The following is a 5,609-nucleotide window of genomic DNA, read 5'->3' as shown; positions in this document are numbered from 1 at the left end:
CCTTTTATGTGCTGCTTAGTTTTCAAGTAGGGTCTTGTTCTTTGTCTGGGTAGATACATCTGGGCTGTGATTCCCCTATTTTTTTTTCTATTTTGTGCTGGTCTTGCAGCTTGAACGCATGGCTGGGGTGCTGTCCCTGGTTTCTTTGCTCAAGGCTATGCCACTTAAGTCATCTCCACTTCTGTTTTTATGTTTTGTTTTGGGGTGGTTTTTTTTTTTGGCAGTGTATTGGAGACCCAAGTCTCATGAGCTTTCTTGTCTGGGCTGTCTTTGAATTGGGATCCTCAGATCTCATCCTCCTAAGTAATTATGATTACAGGCGTGAGCCACCAGCACCCAGCTTGGTCTCTCAGTTTTAAGCTTCTTGTTGTAATGAGGATGAGAGGTGTGCACCACCGAGTCTGGCTCTCACTTGAGAAGTCTCCTAAGGTTTTCTGCTTGGGCTGGCCTGGAAGTGCAATTCTTCCAGTCTTTACCTAAGTATCTAGGATTACAGGTGAGTCTCTGGTGCCTTTTTCACCTAAGCTCCTACTGTGAAAGAACCCTGAAGAGCTAGAGGCAAGGTTCAACGGGAGAGTGTCTGCATAGACAGAAAGAGGGCCTAAGTTCCAATCCCAGTATGGCTAAAAACAGAGAGAGAGAACAAGAGAGAGAACGAGAGAGACAGACTTAGACAGTGATAAGAAGATGAATAACTTTGCAGGACCAAGCTTTTGTTTTGGAGACTCAAATGAACTCTTAGTGGAAATCATTTGTGTATTCACATAATCACATAATACTTTTGTGACAGGAGGTGGTAATAACCACATTTAATAGCAGCCTTCTGGTCTCTCGCCCCAATCCCAAGGAGTTTAAAAGGAAGTAGAGGTGGCAGAGGTGTGCCTCTCCTCTAGTCAACCATCCCCCTAAGAGTCATGGGGTTCACAGAGAAAAAAAGTCTCCTCTTTTGAACTGCTGTGACTCCTCTGCTGGTTCTCGCTGGCCCTTGGACTTTCTCTACCTCCTCATATTGCTATCATTTTTTCCTTGGCTTCCCAAATTGGAAGTGTCTCTTATCTGAACAGGTTAGGACCAGTAGTTCTTGGAATTTGAGATTTTTAAAAATGTGAATTGTTTTTGTCAGTTGTGGGGCTTAAACTCTGGGCCTGGGCACTGTCCCTGAGCTCTTCAGCTAAAGGCTACTGCCCTACTCCTGGAGCCACAGTGCCACTTCTGGTTTTCTAGTGGTTAATTGGAGGTAAGAGTCCATGGACTTTAGTGCCCAGTCTGGCTTTGAGATCCTCAGATCTCAGCCTCCTGAGTAGCTAGATTACAGGCTTGAGCCACTGAGTCTGCCTAAATTTCGGAATTTTTTTTTTGTGGGTCATGGGGCTTGAACTCTGGCCTAAGTGCTGTCCCAGAGCTCTTCAGCTCAAGGCTACTGCCCTACCCTTGAGCCAAGCTCCACTTCCCATTTTTTCTAGAGATTAATTGGAGATAAGAGTCTCAGATCCATTTGTGCCTGGGCTGGCTTTCAACCTTGATCCTCAGATCTCAGCCTCCTGAAAAGCTAGGATTATAAGTGTGAGCCACTGTGCTCAGCTTAAATTTTGGAATTTTTGTATATATATAGTAAGGTACCTTATGCATGAGACCAGGCTAAATATGAAATTATACAATATGTAGGCATGAATATGTGTCCAAGTGAGAGAAGGGGATATGGATTAAGGAAATATATCTAGGAATGATACCCTTGTAGCTGGAAGAGCCAATGGCCAGTTAGCCTTTAGAAGGTCAGAAGCTTTCCAGGGTACAGATATTCTGCTAGAGCCTTCATCAGGATCCCAACTCCACATACATCTTTACTATGATCTCCTGCAATCAGATTTAGTCTCCTAACCTCAACAAGTATCAAGTGATAAATGTATACTGTTGAAAACCACCAACTTTTAGGCCATTTATTTCAGCAGCAATAGGAAAAGTCTTATTCCAGCATGGTTGCTATCTGTGGTAGGTGGCTTCAGTGCTCTGATCTGAAAATTATAAAAGCCTGGGTTAGGTTTCTTGAGACCCTTGATGCTGGTTCATAGATTACCAGCCTGCCATCCTACTCCCCTTCCTAGCCCATCAGGATACTATCTTGTCCTACCCTATATACAATAGCTCAAAACCATAAGAGGAATTTTCAGATGACATCTTATTTATTTATTTATTTTTTTGCCAGTCCTGGGCTTAAGCTCAGGGCCTGAGCACTGTCCTTGGACTTTCTCAAGGCTAGAACTCTACCACTTGAGCCTCAGCACCACTTCTGGCTTTTTCTATATATGTGGTACCAAGGAATCGAACCTGGGTCTTCGTGCGTGTTAGGCAAGCACTTTAACCACTAGGCCAAACTCCCGGCCTGACATCTTATTTTATGTAGTATATATGTGTAGTTTTTTATATGTGTAATTTGAGGGGAGGTTGTCATGTTTTTTTTGTTCTTTCAGACATCAATGAATGAAAAAAAATTAAGGCCAGAAAGGCCAGACAGGAGTAAGATTGTCATTTCTTTCCTGAAGAATTTTGGTTACATTCTCTCTCTCCTCTGTGAAGAACTTCAGGATACTGTGGGGACTCCAAAACCCTCTGATGGCAGACAGGGTTCTGAAGAAGGCAGCAAGTGTACAAGGCCAATACCAGATAGCCCTGCCACGGTAGAGCAAGGTTTCTCTGCCACTCCTGGGCTGAGGTACTGAGGATGTGGATTAGTGGAACATGTCACAGAGGGAGGCATAAATCTCCTGGTCTCTTGAACGTAGATCACACATTAGAGTGGCAAATATCCTCTTTCTAAGTATAATAACAATTCTGTGTTCAAACTGCTGCACATTTTGTTTTCTTCTAACAAAATAAGATTATAACCTGTTAGCTTGAAAGGTCTTTGTACAACCATTTGCAGACAAAATTTTTTTTAAAAAAGAAGGGAAATAAATGCAGGTGAAGAGTACCCTGAATAAGTCTGAATTCCAGAAAATAGGTATTTTCTCTTTCCTTATTCCTGACTTGGTATTTCTAGGTTTTTTCCATTGTCCTAAACAAGCATCTCAGAGCTCTTGGCTCAAACTCCTGGGCGTTGAGGTTGCCTGAGAGCTGGTCTAGGAGGAAGGTGTCAGAGCATTTGTAAAGTCTGTTTGAGAGTAGCAGACTTAGTATTATGTTGTTCTCTCTTCAATCCAGATTGTACAACAGAAGCTCTTGCAAATTTATTGCCACCCAAATAAGTTTTAGTTAATATTTTGACTAAATCTGGTGACACCCATTTTTAACTAGATATTGTGTGCCTGACGACTGACTCATGCCCAGCACCAGATGGTGCTTGTTTCTGTGAGGAAGACAATGATGAGGTTTGCTTGTCTGAGTTATGAAAAGTGCCAACTTGAGCAATCACCTGGCAGCTGTCCTAATTGTCTTAATCTGTGAATCAGAGGGGCCATATGGCCCACCTGATCAATTATACAGATATTGATTATGTTGAGGAGGAGAAAAATAAGTGTGGTTAGTCACCCAGGCTGCCATCTTTGTCAGGGGTGGGTTAGTGACGCTGTAAAGATTTGTAGATGCACCTGCTGTGGGCTGTAAACAGCACTGGTGCCTCTGAGTTGATTTTTTTTTTTTTGCCAGTCCTGGGCTTGAGCTCAGGGCCTGAGCACTGTCCTTGGACTTTCTCAAGGCTAGAGCTCTACCACTTGAGCCTCAGCACCACTTCCAGCTTTTTTCTATGTATGTGGTACCGAGGAATCGAACCTGGGTCTTTGTGCATGCTAGGCAAGCACTCTACCACTAGGCCTTTTCACTCAAGACTGTTGCTCTACCACTTTAACCACAGCTCCACGTCCACTTAATGAGGATTGTTTGCTGCAGAAATACCCTTAGAGTAATTCTGCATGCAGGTGAAGTGCAGCTTACGTGTATAGCAAGTTGGAGCTTTATAACTCATGGAATTTCTGCTTTGGTTGGCTATAAAACAATTGCATAGTATAGATAACCCCAAAGGAGAATTCAAGCGATGGTAAAATACTAAATTATGTAGTAAAACCAACAATCTCAATAAGTCTAGGGCACATCCAAAGTTCTAAATCTAACCCATAGACTAAGAGTAAGGTTTGAAAACACTCAGTTCTTTTTTAGTTCCTCCCTCAATGGTAGTAAGATGTTTATAGATAGATTTCTTTGATATTTGCAATTATAACTATATTTAACAAAGTCTTCCTTGAATAGTTGTCTGCTATTTTGTAAAATTATCAATGGGCCAATTGCCAGTGGCTCACGCCTGCAATTCTAGCTACTTAGGAGGCTGAGCTCTGGGATCACAGTTTGAAGCTAGCCTGTGAAAAGTCCATGAAACTCAACTCCAGTTAACCACTAAAATGCCAGAAGTGGCCCAAGTAAGAGTGCCAGCCTTGAGCACAAAAGCGAGTGGATTGTGCCCAGGCTTGGGTTCAAGCCCCGATACTAGTGTGTCAGCATAGGAATGTTGTACTCTCAAAACAAAGCTTTTTAAATTAAACTTACCCATATTGAATTTTGCCATGCTAATTGTATTACACGTCCTAGAATAGTGAATCACAACAAATAATGCATATATTATATGTATGCCTCCATATGCATGCTTATCAGTCTGTGCACGTGTATGAGCATACACATATGTACATATGTATATAATTTTAAATTTAAAAGGCTTTTTTATCCATTGAAGAGTAAAAGAGAAATTTAAAAGCCAGAGCAAGTTATATCTTGAACCACAGATATGTATCATGGAGTTCTGGAGCCCGGCATGGCTCTAGAGTCAGGCCTCATGCATAGAAATACTCCCTAGCTGTGAGACCTTGGGGAAGTTACTGTAGCATGAACCTCCTTAGTGGAAGATGCTTGTGCCTGCCCCCTAGGGAAGTTATGGGGATTAAATAAGTTAGACGTGGAAACTATAAAGTCCAAGTACCCGTGGGCTTCCATTATGCTTACTAGCATGAGCAAGTGTGGTGCCAAGTGCCCTGAGAGATAAAAGTAAAAAGACACACAGTCCCTTTTCACACTTCCCTAACTGGGAACCTAAGTAACACTCTCATCAAGCTGAATATTAATACACGGTTAGCAAACCAACTATTACGTTCATCCGCACCGAACGGCCTTTGAAACCAAAAAGCTCCACGGAGTAGGTGGCCAGAGCAAGCGAGTATTTTCTGTTTTCTTCTTAAATTACCAAGAATTGAGGCTCCTTCCCGCGGCCTGGCATCTGCCAGGACGCCATTAGAGGACACGGGGGACGGAGGCCAGCGGCCAGGGCCGTCTCCAGGTGGTCTTGTAGAAGAGGGACTAACACGTGCCCGAGATCCTGCAGATGCGCATGCGTGTCGGTGGGAGGAGGTTAAAGGGCAGCACGTGCGGGGCGGGGCTGAGACAGGAAATTGGGGGTGGGGTGCGGAAGGAAGTGATTGAAGGGACTGCTGGGGGAGGGGAGCAGTAATGCGCAGCCGCGGCGGGAGCCAATCAGCAGGCAAGGCCAGCCCTCCCACGCGGGGCACACGCTTGAGTCCCGCCCTCCGCCCGTGGTAGTTGGCGCCGAGCAGACGCCAGCAGCGGACGGACAA

Source organism: Megascapheus bottae, chromosome 9 (assembly GCF_031878675.1).
Source record: "Megascapheus bottae isolate mThoBot1 chromosome 9, mThoBot2.hap1, whole genome shotgun sequence".
Lineage (NCBI taxonomy): Eukaryota > Metazoa > Chordata > Mammalia > Rodentia > Geomyidae > Megascapheus > Megascapheus bottae.
This window is presented reverse-complemented; position numbering follows the sequence as displayed.